The following is a 15,662-nucleotide window of genomic DNA, read 5'->3' on the forward strand; positions in this document are numbered from 1 at the left end:
TTCTCAATCTTGAGATATATCAGACCCTTCTGTTGCAACAGGGTCAGAATGCGGTTATGGTCTCCTCTTGGTCAGCCAGATGGGTCCCTGCAGATTGTCTGGACAGCAATGTGTGAGGAGATAAGTGGCATCCTGCCATCCTGGGCAGTCCCTAACTTATGGAGAGATGGGCTGGGATCCTGTGGTGCAACCTACCTGAAAACACTCCTCCAGACACTCCTCCTAGGTCTCCCAGACTACAGGGAGATCTCACCAAGACGCTGAGTTTCATCTGCAGTGTTCAATGAGCATTAGGAAGCAAGGGACAGCACATAAGCTTAGTGGAGCTGATGGAAGGGCCTGACCTACAGTGAGGGACTTGGGCATGGTTTCAGCCTGTCAGGCCTCAGGCAGAAGCCTGAAGGTTCCTGAAGCAGCTGAGGGGATGTGTTTGTCCACCTAAGGCAGCTCTAACCACTCTCAGGCTTTCCGCAGGGGCCTAGGGTTTGATGAACTAGTCTTATCACTTGCCCTACAACCTCTTCACCCTTTCAAATCAGCTTGATTTGATGTCTGTTTCCAAAAGAGGCAACCATGCATCAAGGCTGAGGCTTTAGTGAGGGAATAGGGATCCTATCTCTTTGAAACAGCCCCCTCCCATGCTGATTCCCAGCATCAGCAGTTGCCATATCCACACACTGGAACAAGGAAGCAAATCCAAGGTGACAACTACTTTCCCAGCATCTAATTCCTCAGCTCATCACTTTTGCTGCAGTCTGGCAAGCTTAATATGAGAAATACCCCACATTATTTCTTTGGCTTACAGAAGGGCTCCAAGCAGAGACCTTGTGCTTCTGTCCTAGATGCAGCAATAAACTTTTGGATTTGCTGCTAGTGTGTTGAGACTGCCAACATGTACACAATAAAAGTAAACCCTTTCTGCGGCCACAGACCACAAAGTGTTAGTGATACACGGTATTATCCTGTTATTTAGTGAGTCATTGTCGCTGCTGAAAAATACACACAGCTCAATAAGTCGTTAACAATAACACTGGAACACTGGAACTGGAAAGACAATGTTTGTTTTACTCTAGTGTAACTTATTCCATATGGTCCTTCTAAAGCATGTTAAATGCTAAGTCAGTTTGGTCTGAAACTACTATTTTAAGATGAACTCTCAGATCTAGAACACACCTATTCAAAGCAAGGCTCTGAAAACATCTCCTGTCCAGGATAAACTCCCAGTTCAGGAGCATGACAGATATTCTAGACTGCCCTATCATTAGCTGAATTACTAGGTCTCCATTTTTATTTACTGTCTATAACAGTGATGTTTACTGCTGCTCTGCTGCCTGCTTGAACATCTTTCAGATGCAAGCCACATGCACATGGCAGAAACCATATCCTGACCAAGGAGATAACATAGGTTTAACTTCTAGCATTTACCTCCCATGTGTGCTTTTTCAAGTTGCTGATGAACCAGTTCTTTGTGGAAACCTAGTAAGTTTTCCAAATCTTCTTGGTAGCGTTAATTCATGGGACAAATACTGCAAAAAGAAAGAGATGCAGATTTGAAACGTGTCCTCATTTCACTCTCTGGCTACATTACCCAAAGGTTTAACATAATAAGCTCCGGCACCACAGTGGACCCTTGTGTGATACCCTGTACTTATGTTTCTACCATGTTCTTTACTGGGCCTAGTCCACAGCACAGCTTGGAAAACAAATGCATTAAAGTTTCTCTCATCACTAATGGCGTTCCCCAGACCTCAGTATTGGAACTAGTCCTACTTATTTATTTATTTAGGAAGTGGTGGAGTCACCATCCCTGAAGGTATTCAGAAAGTATATAGACGTGGTGCTTAGGAACATGGCCTAGTGCTGGACTTTGGTGTGTTAGGTTAACAGCTGGACTCATGATCCTAGAGATATTTTCCAACCTAAAATACTCTGTGATTCTATGATTCTACTTTTTTTGCCACTGGTTATGGAAAATAGATGTTCTAGTTTCTTGATAACTGAGAGATTTGCCTTTTGGTTTGAGTTGATTTGATCTGAAGTTCTAAGAGGAAGAACAACTGATACTTAGAGCATTTTAGAGCCCTACTGATAACCTCATCCTTCCCCTAAAGTGTGGCATATTGTCTGAATTAATCTTGACTAAAGAGTTAATCTTCAAGGTTCTCTGCTGTGTGTATGAGGATCATGTGGAGGAGAATAATTTGTGCAGAACGTGAACCTTTTATTATCAGGGAAATCTTTGTGCTGCTTGCCACTGAAAATCTGCTTAGTTGGCAGTGATTTGTCTATTAAGGTATCAGTCATTGGTTAAAATTCAGGACAAATCATGAGTATTTCAGAAAAATTAGTCAGCCCCTTTCTAGACACTTAAAATCTCTAATATAAATCACCAAAGACCCACCAGAGGATCCATAATTCAGTGAGAGTCCTTGCATTTTTACAAGATAGGACAAGTCTGTCTAGATGTGCACCTTGCTTCATGTGCACCTGGAAAGTGCCTTACGTGTTCAAATCCCTAAAGATGTACCTCCACGATAATGCACTAAAAAAACTTTTGACTCTTTACCCTTAATTTCAATGTTCTTACCTAACAGGCAGATTGTTTTTAAGCATGCTTTGATGTCCAGACCCAGAAGAATGCTACAAAACAAGGCAAGTTTATAAGCATTAGAAGCTGTGCCACTACCCATGTTTTCTAGACATTCTCTGTCCCTATTGATAAAAACATGCCCAATTTTAACATTCTTCTCTTTGAAACAGACTGATTATCTTGAAACGTGCCTTGATGTACACAGCCTTTGGAAAATCACAGAACAAGACAAGTTTGAAGATTCTAACCTTAATAGAGTTGATGTCTCACCAGCACAAATGCCCTGCCTTCATCCTCAGTTGTATCTTCATTTCTTGTCTTTGGAGTGGATTTCATTTGACATGTATCCTTTCTTTTGTGGCAGTGTCTTATGCAAACACTTCAGCTGGTTCCTTGCCATGCAAAGCCATCTGCAGGAAGGCACAGTGCTCTTTGAAGAGCTGGAGGTGTGCTGAATGTGGCAGATGTTTATGACCTGACTGTACCTTCAGGTACAGCCTCACGCATGTGTTGCTCATTTGTCATGTTGTCATAATTAGGCACACAGCTGACCAATGGCCCCAAATCAATCCTGACTATGTCACTTGCTTTACTTTATATTCTGGTTTTGCCTCTTTTTTTCTTCCCAGGTTCTGCCTCTTTATCAAGTCTCTCTTCTCTCACACAAGCCATTCACCTCTATTTACTTTTTCCTTGCTGGCCCCAGGTTTTCTGACTTTATACATTTATTTGGTACCCATGATATAGTTGCTTTGGTAATTTCTGCCGCAGTCAGTGATTAAGGAAGCACCTGCATTTGTGATAGGCAATGTTTCTCTTTTCTACCATTTTTCATGCTGCTGTCTAGTTAATGTAACTACTGATCAGGTATGGTCAGCTGCTCACACAATACCCCTCTTCTTACAATCTGTGGGTTCTACTAGCTTCTCATAACTTTATTTCATGTTGTACCCTATAGAGCCATAAATCAGGATTAAGCTAAGATAATATCATAGAATAGCAGAATGGTTAGGGTTGGAAGAGGCCTTAAAGATCACCTGGTTCCAACCACTCTGCCGTGGACAGGGACAGCTTGCACTAGACAAGGTTGCTCAAAGCCCCATCCAACCTGGCCAGGAACACTTCCAGGGATAGGACATCCACAGCTTTTCTGGGCAATCCGTTCCAGTGTCACACTTACCCTCTGAGTAAAGAATTTCTTATTGACATCTAATCTAAATCTCTCCTCTTTTAGCTAAAAAACATTACCGTTGTCCTATCACTATCTGCCCACGTGAAAAATTGCTCTCCCTCATTTTTATAAGCCTCCTTATAGTATTGAAAGGCCACAATGAGGTCTCGGCAGAGCATTCTCTTCTCCAGGCTAAACAACTCCAGTTGTCTCAGCCTGAGTATGAAACAGTAATGGAAGAGGTTTCTAAGTAAATTACATGGATATAGGCCTGTGTCCTGGTTCTGGACAGAACAAGGTTAATTTTTACAGTAGCCAGGAGGGCACATGGCTGGGGCCTGAAGGTTGTTCTATACCACCTCATGTCAGTGCAGGGAGTGGGGGGGAAGGAAGTCTTTTTCTTGAAGGAAGGGCTCTCTTCCAGTTGGAACAGCTTGGCTGCAGTCAGGCTGGGAGCTCTACAGTGAGAATTCTGGCATGTGAATCACTCTCTCTTGTACAGTTTTGTTATTAATAGTGTTGCTGTTAGTGTTCATTTTCTTATCTCGTTGCTGTTTCCAGTAAATTGCTTTTATCTCAACCTGTGAACTTTGCCTTTTGTGCCTCCAATGGGAGCGGGGAAGGGGAGCAGCGCATGATTTTAGTGGGAGTATTAAATTGGAGAATACCATTCCTAAAGCACTAAAACAAACCTTGGCAGGACAAAACCCAAGTGGGATATATCACAGGCTTCAGAGCAGCAATAAGCTCTTTTCCCTAGTGTCCTAGTAGCTAAATGGCTTATCCAGCCAGGAAACTGATCACCAGCCTGGAACTAAGGTCAGTCTACTCCCAGGTTCTACAAGCTTGGATAGTATTGCCACCTAGATCTGTTCTCCCAGTATGGCCTAATTTTCAGTGCTTTGACTGTTCTACTAAACCAAACCTTTGTCCAAAGGCCAAAGGTGTATTTTCTTTCAGCCTGTTAACCACAACCTTGATTTTCTGTTTATGATGTGCTGAATGTTCATCTCTCAGATACATCTTTCTGATGAAATGATGTTGAGAACTCGGTCATCTATACCTGATCCGAACGCAACAGAGGTTTGCTCATCCTGATTTTAAAACCTTTCAGTTATACAATACACACTTCTTCCTCTCTACAGACAATCCAGCTGCCACCATTACTTTCACGGCTATAGAAAGCTTTTCCTTGTGCCAAACTTTGGTGTCCCTGCCTGTAGTTTAACCCCCTGACTTCTTATCTTGTCAACAGAAGGAATGGAAAACATCTATTCTTTCAGATGGATACAAGTCTCATATTGACTTGGCAGTTTGCATTCCTGCAATGTTTCCTCTTGAATCATGCCTTTTAGATCTCTCACTTCTCTTATTTCTTCCCATTGGTGGCTCTGCAGTTGCTGCCTGCTTTCCTGGTGCCACTAGTCCTATAAATACAGCTGTTAACTCTGGAGTCTACTGATAGCAAATAAAATGCTACATACTGTTAACAGCCCTGGCACAAATACAAAATACCACACTGATGTCTTGAGGTGCAGAGGCCAGAAAATTTCTCAGTGACTTAGGTGCACATGGAAGGGAGCTGAATGAAAGAGGAAAGCCTGTATTCCCATCAGCCCTATAAGCCCTGTAAGACACTGGTCTACTAAACACAGAGCTGGCTACACACCACTGACAGATCTCTGCTCTCTCCCCACACAGTCAAACCATCCCATCCGTGCCATTCCTTCCAAACCTGCCACTGCTCTGTTTGCACTGCTAGAGCAGGAGGCACAGCAGCAGCCAGGTAATGCTTGAATCCCCAAGCCCCTGTCTCCTGGTCTCCAGCCTATGCACATATGCTCCACAGCAGCCTGTGTTCCTGGACTGACCCTTACACTCAGGATATTGTCTCACCTGCTGAAGAGATGGGAGCTCTTGAAGGAGCAGGAGCTCATCTGGATAAGCAGAAATACAGGAGAGGGAAGAAGTCAGAGCTTGTGCAGTCTACATATATGCACTCACACATCCACGCCCCTCCTGCACATACAAACACAGGAATACAGCCTCAGAACCTTAAACAGGTTTGCCAGAAGCTGGGTTCAGCTTCCCATAAGAGCAGAAGACTTTATAAGGCACTTGGGGATTTCTAACCATTAGGCAGGTGGCAAAGGAGCCTCTTCAATAATTTTAAAACATCATCACAATCCCAGAAAGCCATGATAAAACCATTCAGCTCAGCGTGGCTTTCAAACAGGCCGTGTTTGAAATTCTAAGAGGGGAACAGACTGGCATGCAGCAGCATTGAAAGAAGAATGTGGTCTTACAAATGGTGCAGTTTCATTTCTCCAAAATCTGCAGCAAAATGCCCAAACCCATAACCATTAAGTAATCAGGAAGTTAAATCCGGTTTTTTGGTTTTTTTCTTTCTTTTCTTTTTATTTTTTAAATTACATTGTATTTACATGCAGGGCTTCAATTGCTCTGTTTAGGGCATGCAGTATTGGTTACTACCTCACCATTTATTGAGCATGCACAACAGAGAGGACACGCATTTTTGGTTCATACATCTTCAGAAGAAAATAGAATAAATGGAGCAAACTGTGCCAAAATAGCAAGATCTCTGTGTGTACCAGTGCTAGTCCTCGGCCAATGGGCTAACATCTAAGCTGTGGGAAAAGAAGGAAACTGGAACAAGAACAATTCTTCCGTCTCAGCTATTCCGGTGGCGAAGTCAACCAGGAACAAGGGCATAGGCCTTCTCCAAGGTGCCTTGGGAAGAATGAGGAGCAGAGAAATTCCCAGCCACATGGGTCCCTGTGGCCTAAAATTGACTGCTGCATGCTGATAACAGCAGATAGCATGTTCCTTGACACTGGTCTCTCCCCAGGACTCACAGGCTCATCTCTGGCAGAGCTGGCCAGTGCTGGAGGGACACCTAGCCAGGCAAGGCCACTTGGAGGTGAAACAAGTCAGAGCTGAGGCAGAGGTTGGTAAAGTCAAAGCAGCAAGCAGTCAGGAAAGATTTCTGACCACCCTCAAGGACAGCAGATTAGAGTCCATTATAGTGAAGAAATGTTTACCTTTAAAAAAAGTAATTTCGCATCTTCTCACCTAAGGGGCTTGGTTTTTGCAAGGTATTCCATCAGCTTTCTTGAACTGGAATATATAAATAAAATATAAATAAGGTGCTTTATGCAGCTGAGGTCAGTCACTTCTCACTTTTAATAAAAAAAGTCTATTTTCCCTGGAACATCCAGCCTTGCTCAAGGCTGGCAAATAGATGATAAACAGGAGGCCAAATTACCTTCACAATCAAGGGCTGCAGCCAGAGTCACACACTATGTCTGATTCACCCTGCACTTCCCACTAATAGCTATGAGAACCTTGCACACAGATCAAATGAGGAATATGGCTTCATGTGACCAGAGCTGCTGAGAAAGCATCACAGTCTCCAGTTTGCATGACACAGTTCCCACATCTTGCCATATGGCACTTGCACTTCCATCTTTCTAGAAGTTGCAGCTCCTGGAGTCGTGTGATTACGTATCACTCTTATTTTCTTTGAACTTACATTTGGTTGCCAAGTAAATTGGAAAGCACCAAACCTTCAGGTTTCAAAAGCAGAAGACAAATCCAGAGAACACGGTATTTGTTACTTCTTAATTCTGCATTGGGGGGGGGATTATTTTTTTCTCAACCTATCTTTTTCTCCAAGCTGGGACAGCTTTGGAATGGCGGCGAAAAGAGCTGGAGCATCAAGTGGAGAGTGCTAGTGCCTATTTGGTTGTAGTGCTGCCCCAAGGCTGGCACACTGCACTTCCATGGCCCCTTGCAGGGAGGCAGCAGAGTCACTAGGCTATTGCTTTCACTGGGAAACACATCTCAGTTGATCTTGCTTCTGCATTTTTAGTTCCTGTATTCTGCAGTTTTGTAACAGCAAAACAAAGCCTCATTGGTGTCGTGGTTTTGGTGGGCAAAGATACTAAGGGCCAGGCAGTTCAGCAGGGGACTTCATTTTTCAGTGACACCAGCTAGGAGCTGTTTTTTGCCTGAGAAGTAGGAGTGAGATGCTTGTATTAGCATGCACTGCTCTTGAGACAAATGACAGCTGCCAGAAGGCTTTTTTGTCTCTACCACTTTGAGAAGAGTAGGGAGACAGTTTGCACCTTGTACATCTCTTACAATAGGCTCAGGTGCTGAAGTCATTCTATGCACGTACTGAATTTTTTTGTATATGTCTGGTGATCAGAAAGCAGTTTTCTCAAAAAGAAAAAATTCTGAAGCAGAATTTGAAGAGAAGAGTGTGTGGCTTGTTTTGCAGACTAGATGTTTGCAAAATACATGCAACTCTCCCCATTTCCAAGCTCCCTAAGTTCACATCCAGCTCCTCTAACTACTTCATTCAAGCCCCATACAGCAGGTGGTTTCCAGTGCAAAAACTCTTTTGTGTCTGCCACACATAAGCAGTGCTCTGCAAAACTTGGTCAGTCACTGCTTCTTCCAGGAAAATTCTCTCCCAAGCTGCTAAATGCTATGCTCATGAATTAGTGCACTGGATTTATTGTTTAAACCTGCACAAAACACAGCACAGAGCAAGTATTCAGGTGAAAGCTCAGAAGCACCACAAGCATGGTTTCTCCAGTTACCTCTGGTCTGGGTCTCAAAGTGTTGGAGTGACAGCAAACCATAAGCTCTTGATTTTTCACAGGTGTGCCAAAACATTCCATTGAGCACTGCCTTCTCCCTGGGATACAATCTATACTCTCGGTTTTCCAGGGGAGAAGATACCTTTCACATCCAAGCCCCCTGGCCAGCTGATGGACAACTGTCATGCAATCAGACCTCCCTGGGATCATCAGGACTCAGACCAGGTACTTGGAAACAGTTAAAGAGGCACTATCTGGAAAGCTCAAAAAGAAACATATGATGTCCAGCACATAAAATTGCCCTTCCTACTCACTACTGTGTCCCACTCCATTTGCCACATTTCTAAATGCCTGATTTATCCTCCTAACAGCAAAGGCAGGTTTAAAGGTGTCAGTGACAGTGAGTGCTCAAATCACTGGAAACTATATTTCTGAGCATCTTTTTTAGAAACACCACTCTCCAGGATTCTCCAGGTCTCTGCCAAGAACATGCATAGGAGAGCCAGAGAATGTTCAGTGAGCGCATGCTCAAGTCTGCTGCAGCGAGGAGCAAAGATAGATGAATGGCAAGCCAGAGGTGACAACCCATCTGCTTCTGCAGGACCTCTCTGGCATCTTCTGAGGGACTCAAGGAAAACCACGAACAGAGATAACTAGCCAGTGAGGACTTACTGGTTATCCTCCAGCATTATCTGAACCCAAAAGCTGGAGCAGAAACCATAGCATTGCACTGAGTGTATGTTCCAAACAGGGCCAAGAAAGGGCAGTAGGACAGCTGCTTGGAGGTGATCATGCTCTGGCTGAGCTGAAGACTAACCCTGCCCTGACCTCTTGTCTCTTTTACAGGGAACATAAGGCAGAAATTTTTCAAGCAAAGAAGTACTTGACGTTTTGTGTCCCCCACCTCTAAACTGTGCAGCAGCTCAGATGTCTTTTTTTTGCAAGGCATCTAGCAGAGAATTGGCCTGCACCATTCTGTCCTGTGCTCGAGATTCCACAGTCCACTAACCCCATTCTTTCCAGGGACAAATAGTCTTTCTGCTCTACATATGTAGACAATACCCAGAAACCTCCTCCAGCAACTGCAGAGAGATGCAGGCTGCTGTCGGAGAGAGCTGTGGGTGTGCATGAATGAGTGAGGGAATGAATGAATGAATGAACCATTCGCTAGTATTGGCATGAGAATCTCCATGATTTTGCGACGACTAATTAGTGGCTGTAAGCATGTTTGCAATGGTAGGTGTTCACTTCCATGACTGCAAAGAGAGACAGGGAAGTAAAGGTAGCTGGAAGAAACTGCTACCTCTCCCAGCACAGCCCAATCTGTAATCATGTTGAAGCATAGATGTGCCCACACTAACAAACTTGCTGTGTCAGGACATGAGGAGTCTTATTGCATTTTTGCCTAGAGCATCAGGGAGACCACGGGAGTATTTGCTCAGCTTGCCCAGCAGATTTCACAGCCCATGCAGAGCTCTATTCTGTTACAGCTACTTCAGCAGGCTTGGCTGAGAAAAAGCAGTATGAACCATGGACACTGCAGTGTGGAGCAGTCCTGTAACACAGTATCTCCTTTCAGCAATTGGAGTCACTGTCTCTCCTACTCACTCCCTGACTTCCACTCTTTTCTTTCAGAGTCTAACTCCACCTTTCTGTTGGAGACTGTAAAAAACGAAGGTCTGAATTTCCTGGAAAGGGATGTGTGAAGGACTGGGAAGTGGGGTACATCTTATCTCAGGCTCCCTGTTTCATATTCCTCCTAATCAGTCACTTTTCAAGCAGATGAAATCTGCTCTTATGTTCAGGAGGGATAATAATGCTTCATGTTTTCTGTCCCAGCGCCACTAAGGCTGGATGATACAAAGGGTTCATTTGCATGGACTTAATGGGCATCACCACAAACACTGACAAACTCTTGTTTTCTTCAGCTCCCCTCAAATGGCACAAAAATCCCGCAGCTGAAGCAGCCTTACTGAGGATCTCAGCAGGAGGCACTGGGAGACAGGAACACTCACTGGAAGCTGGAGAGAGAGGTGAGCTGGGAGGAACTGAGAATGTGCCTGGCTCTTCAGAGGGCAGCTTACCAGTGGATCCCCGTTAGCAAAGTTTAGTCTTGGTGATCCAGAAGAGTTGGATACTATATTCACTGAAAGATCTGGAAGTAGGTCAGCAACATCACTGAGGGAAATGGGAAGCTTTAGGGAGAACTTCATGACTAAAATCTGAGTTCCACTGCTTACTGTTGCAGTGATTAGATTTCAGTATGCAGGGTGAAAAGCAACAGCAGGGATTGTGTTTGCTGCAACCATGCCAATTTTTTTTCTGCTCACACTATCCTTTTGCTATGCCAGCTTGTGCAGCACCTTGCATCCTGCAGCCACTGCCAGAACCAAATGCCACTGATACACATCCACTGCTCTGCTCAATTCCTGATCCGAGCACAGCACTCTGCGTGCTGTACACATTTAGCTGTGCTCATTTTATACCAATGGCCCTGCTGGGAGAATTGAGTACCATCAAAGTACCCCACACGGACAGATGCAACCTTATCCCTCCTCTGAACAGTTTTAAATCAAAAGAGGTGAGACAGAAAATCAGAGTTAGCTACTAGACACAAAATCATGGGCTTTTTCTAAACCAAATTCTTATATGGAAATGCCTTTCATTCCATATGTAGGCAATAAGCTCTTAAAGTAAGACCAAAAGTAAATAATATCAATAACAGCTGGAACATTAAGTAGCTGGTTGGTTGGTCAGTTCATCACAAAGTGCTTTACAAAAGAGTTTTGTGTCGTTGTCCATACCTTACATCTCATCTTGAAAAGAGAAATTTAGTTTTCCATCTCTGCTGAAGGACATGGTGATGAAAAATCTTAATAAGTTTTTTTTTGAAAGTAAGGAAGAAAAGCACAGATAAAATCCAAAGATAAAATTCTGGGTTTCTGTCTCACCAGTGGTGATAAAAATCACAGGCACAGCTAACAAGATAAGAGGGGAAAGGTCTAAGAGGGTGCAGGAGCTAAAATAATGTCTTGATTTTCCACAGTTCTTGTTGCACCTGAGGATCTGGGCGTAGAGGGCTAGTCAAGGTCACTGGGTACTTGCAACGACCAGTGTGTGAGTTATTAGCTCTGGTCCTATTTTAAGTTCCTAAAGTTAGAGAGTTTTTCCTGGAGGGCGGGACAACGGGTTCATCTGCTCCTTGCTGGAGCCAGCGAAGGGTGGAGGAGTCATTCAGGCATGGTGAAAGGGGAATTGCCCACAGGAAGGACACTTGGGCCAGCCTGAGGTGCAGCAAGTCCTTCTCTGCCAGGCTGCTGCCTTCCTGCAGGACCTCCCCAATGCTGGTGACCCTTCTGTGGGGACAGGAGGGCCTGTGGGTTTAAGGGCTGACTAAACTGCCAGATGTGAGGGCAGTTCCCAGAAAGGTCCTAGCTGACCCACATGCTCCTTGCCTATCACCCCATGTCCCCCACTGTCCTCTGCAAACACCGCAACTCTGAGGATGTGATAGGGAAGTGAGTCCCAGTCCAGGTCCCCTGGCCTCCTGCCTCCCCACAGGGACCATGGGCAACATTGTGGGGCACGGGGACAGGCACAGCAAGGCACTCCTTGCACACACACACGTGTTTCTCTTGTCGCCACCTCTCCCAGGGTTCGCTCCTTCCTGCAGAGTGAAAATGGGTTCGGGATTGCCCTGGCAGGCTGCAGGGCGGCCGGGGAGATGCGACGAGCCACAGCGGGCAGGACCTGACCGGTCAGGGTGGGCTGGGCTGGAGTCAGGCAGGGCATGCATGGGAACTGTCCCGGTCAGGAGGGGCAGGGCTAGGGGCAGGCAGGGCAGGGCTGGGGAACTGCCCCAAGCAGGGAGGGTAGAGCTGCTGGGGGTGGGTCCGCAGCCAGCCCTGCCTTTCAAAGTCCCTCGATCCGAGGAGGAAATCGGGAAATATTTCCAGCAGCAGGGGGACGAGGAGGAGGGCTGAAGCTGCTACCGCGGAGGAGGGAGGTCTTTCCCTGCCCGCGCATCGCGGCGGAGGGATGCGGAGGGAGGGGAGGCTGCCTGTGGGGCGGGCCGGCTGAGCGCATCCCCGGGGCGCTGCGCGCGTGTGTGTGCGTGTGTGTGTGTGTGCGCGCGCTCCCTCCATCCATCCCTCCATCCCTCCCTCCCTTCCTTCCTCCCTTCTCCCTCCCTCCCTCCCTCCCTCTCTCCTTCCCGCCCGCCGCCGCGCCTCAGCAGCGCACCGGGGCTCCGCCGCCCGCCCCGCCGCGATGCCCCGCCGCTGCTGATCCGGCCCCGGCGACGCCCGCTCCTGCCCCCCGCCAGGTAGGACCGAGACCGACCGGCCCTCGCCCCGGCCCTGCCCAGCGCGGCGGGTCCCCCGGCGCCTGGACACTGCTTTCTACACCGGCGTCGGAGTGCCGGGGGAGGCTGGGGGGGGGCCGGGAGGGAGACCCGGAGCCCTGTGGGAGCCGATGGGGAGGCGGGGGTAGGATGCTCACACATCCACACACACCAGAGAATGTATTTTACAACCCAGCCACGGCACCTTTAGGCAGGCGATGGGGCTCGCCCCCCTCCCCCGCCGGCCAATCGCGACATGTCGCGACGGGAGGCGCGGCTGCGGCGCGGTGTTGCCTCCCCCCTACCCCAAGAGCCGGGCGTTGTTGGGCAGGTGGGGTCGGGCAGGGGGCCGGAGCAAATCCCCTTCCCCGGGGGGCTTACGGGCGCATCCCCCCGTGCGCGGCGGGGTGCGGTGCCTCCGCCTGGCCGGGGCTGTGCGTGCCTCCAGGCAGGGCTGCTTTTCCTGCCTTGAGGCGGTTCCTGAGGTGAGTGGTCGGAGGCACCTGCAGCCACGCTGAAATTTCCATTTTCATCTCGAGCATCATGTGTTATTAAGGGCTAGTATTAAGCAGCGCTCATCACGTAGGCTTTGTCTAGGTGGAAGCATGGCTGGGGCTCTTCCGTCATCTTGAGTTTAATTCTTTATTCACAGCCTTGTTGCTTCCCTCCCCACCGAGCCATGCAAAACAACTCCGCACTCTGCTCTGTCTCCAAGGCGAAAGCAAACTGCCAAAATGTTACAGAAATGCAGCAAGCACTAGGGAGAATTGGAGTCTGAAAATGAAAGCTGTAGTAAAACCACAAGGTCACAGGCATGTGGGTGCAAGTGTGTGATTGAAGGGGACCTCTTTGCTTGCGCTTTACAGGAAGATGTTCCTCCAGTCCCAGATGTTGGAAATTTGCGAGTCAGGTAATGGAAATGAAGGCTGAGAGAGGCTGGGATCCTTTGAGTGCTCTCCTGACACTTGCCTAGGTATTCATGTGCTTTTTGTCACTACCACAAAAAGGAGAGATGCACTTTTATTTAGAAAAGGGAAGCTGGGACACTTGCATGTTGATGTGATGGTGGCATCCAGGAAAAAAAGAGCTGTTCTATATGGCTTTGGCTGGGGAAGTGGATATCACCAAAGAAAGGCATTTGTAGTCCCTTGGGAGCACCTATGAAATGTTTCTTTCTCCCCTTTCCTTCCGAATGATTCTTCAATAGCAGTTTTGCCCCTTGTTCAACACAGACATTTAGTCCAAATAGGGGAATAATCTAGCATTTCTAGAGCCATAACCTGCCAGCCAAGCCATGAACCCCCCCCCACCAACTCCCCAGGAAAGCTGATGCATTTTCTGACTCCTCTTAACACCCCACCAGCTCTGTTTCTCTGGAGACGTAAACAACTCCTAAGTCAGTGTTGGGAAGCCACGTTGGCCAAAGCTTCCTCTGTACCAGGGTTTTCATTCAAGATACCTGAGGAGGTTGGACGTACTCTTTATGTCGAGCATCTCTGAATGCCAACACCAAGTAGCACAGTTTTAAGGTGATGAAACTTTGCTTTCTTCTCTCTCCCCCCACTTTCAGAAACTAAGGTTTTTGTGATCTATTGGCTGTGAATTGCTCCCGAGACTTAAACAGGCTTCACCTGTTTAAGTACCAGGTTTTCTCTCCTGGTACTGCTGTACATGACATGGCACAAACTTTGGCTTATGTCCTTGCTCCTGGGAGTCTCTACATCACCTTAAATGATGTTATATAGGCACAGCCGCTTCTCTGCCTTTTGTAGTGTCCAGATCTGCTCAGGGCTTTCAGAGTTGCAATTTTCTGGCATTGCATCTAGGACAGAATTTGGTTTTCTGCTGTGGTTTTCAGGGGATACTGTCATGGCTTACCAGGGTAAACCTGTTGTTCTCCAGCATCCCAAAGAAACTTAGAACCTGGAATAAAGCCCAGTGACCCCCAAGACACAAGCATCACTGGACAGCCAACCAACAGGTTGGTCATAGACAACACATGTCTATGGCTCTCCTTGTGACTGGTACAGGGAAGAACCTGGAGCCCTGTTCAACTCTACGTGCTGTAATCTGCATGTGCTCCCAGCTCACGGACACTGGTGCCCACAGCTGTGCAAATCTGGGCTCCACCTGGGTCTGCTGCAGGATGCTCAGGGTGCTGTGCTGTTGAGACTCTTGGCATCCAGTATGGGCTGAGCCCACTGACCAGTCTTTCCCTTGCAGAGGACATAAGTGGTATCTCTCCAGCTATTTTCAGGAAGCTTGTAGGAACTTGTCTTTTTCTGCTATCTCTGTCCCTCTGGTGATTTTAGCTGAAATTGGAAAGAGGGGGGAGCGATGTGAACAGACAGACAGACGTGGAAACTGTGATTTCATATGCCCGGCTTCCTAAGGAAACCTGGCTACAAATAGAAGTGAGATTTGGTGCTGCAAAGAGCTCCTGGGGAGACAGAGAAGGAGGGGGAATCTGAGGAGAAGGGAGAGGTGGTTAACCTTGTGTTTGAGGTAGGTAACAAAGGCCTGGCACACACCTGGGCTTAGATTCCCTTTCCTGAGATCTGGGGGTCTAAAAGCTGGGCGTCTGCTCGGCGCTAGCATTCAGCTCCCTCTAGAGTCAGCCATGCCAGAGCTGTGCCTATGGACGGTGACTCTGCTGGGAGGTGCTACCACCCTTCCCCAGCCAGGGCCAGTCACGAAGCTGGTGGATGAAGCATGCCAGGGTGAGCCTTTGCCCAGACTAACCTGCCCAGCTTCTGTCTAGTATCATGTCCGAATCACAGGTCAACACATTCCCATGGATGCCTCCCAGCTCTTCATCCCTAGAGGGTCGCAGGGAGCTGGGGCTGGGGATTTGTCTCTACTCCCTTGAAACTTTCTGTTCCTGCAGAGCCTAGGAGAGCATCCTGCTGCACAGAGGACCCACACACAGCT

General features: G+C 47.2%; 1 protein-coding gene across 4 annotated transcripts in view; it reads left to right on the forward strand.

Moving 5' to 3' along the window:
• Positions 1-8,518: 8,518 nt before the first annotated feature.
• Positions 8,519-15,662, forward strand: part of SLC8A1 (solute carrier family 8 member A1) — a 128,524-nt gene continuing 121,380 nt past the window's right edge. For 3 of the 4 annotated variants that reach the window (XM_039381340.1, XM_027709856.2, XM_027709859.2), the window contains exon 1: positions 12,629-12,713. The gene's annotated coding sequence lies outside the window, so the exon portion shown is untranslated. Of the gene's footprint in view, positions 8,615-10,317; positions 10,423-12,628; positions 12,714-15,662 lie in introns of those variants that run through there. The other variant, XM_027709857.2, reaches the window with a different exon arrangement.

This window comes from Pipra filicauda, unplaced genomic scaffold, assembly GCF_003945595.2.
Source record: "Pipra filicauda isolate LSUMZ 115617 unplaced genomic scaffold, ASM394559v2 scaffold109_size3271384_pilon, whole genome shotgun sequence".
Classification (NCBI taxonomy): Eukaryota; Metazoa; Chordata; class Aves; order Passeriformes; family Pipridae; genus Pipra; species Pipra filicauda.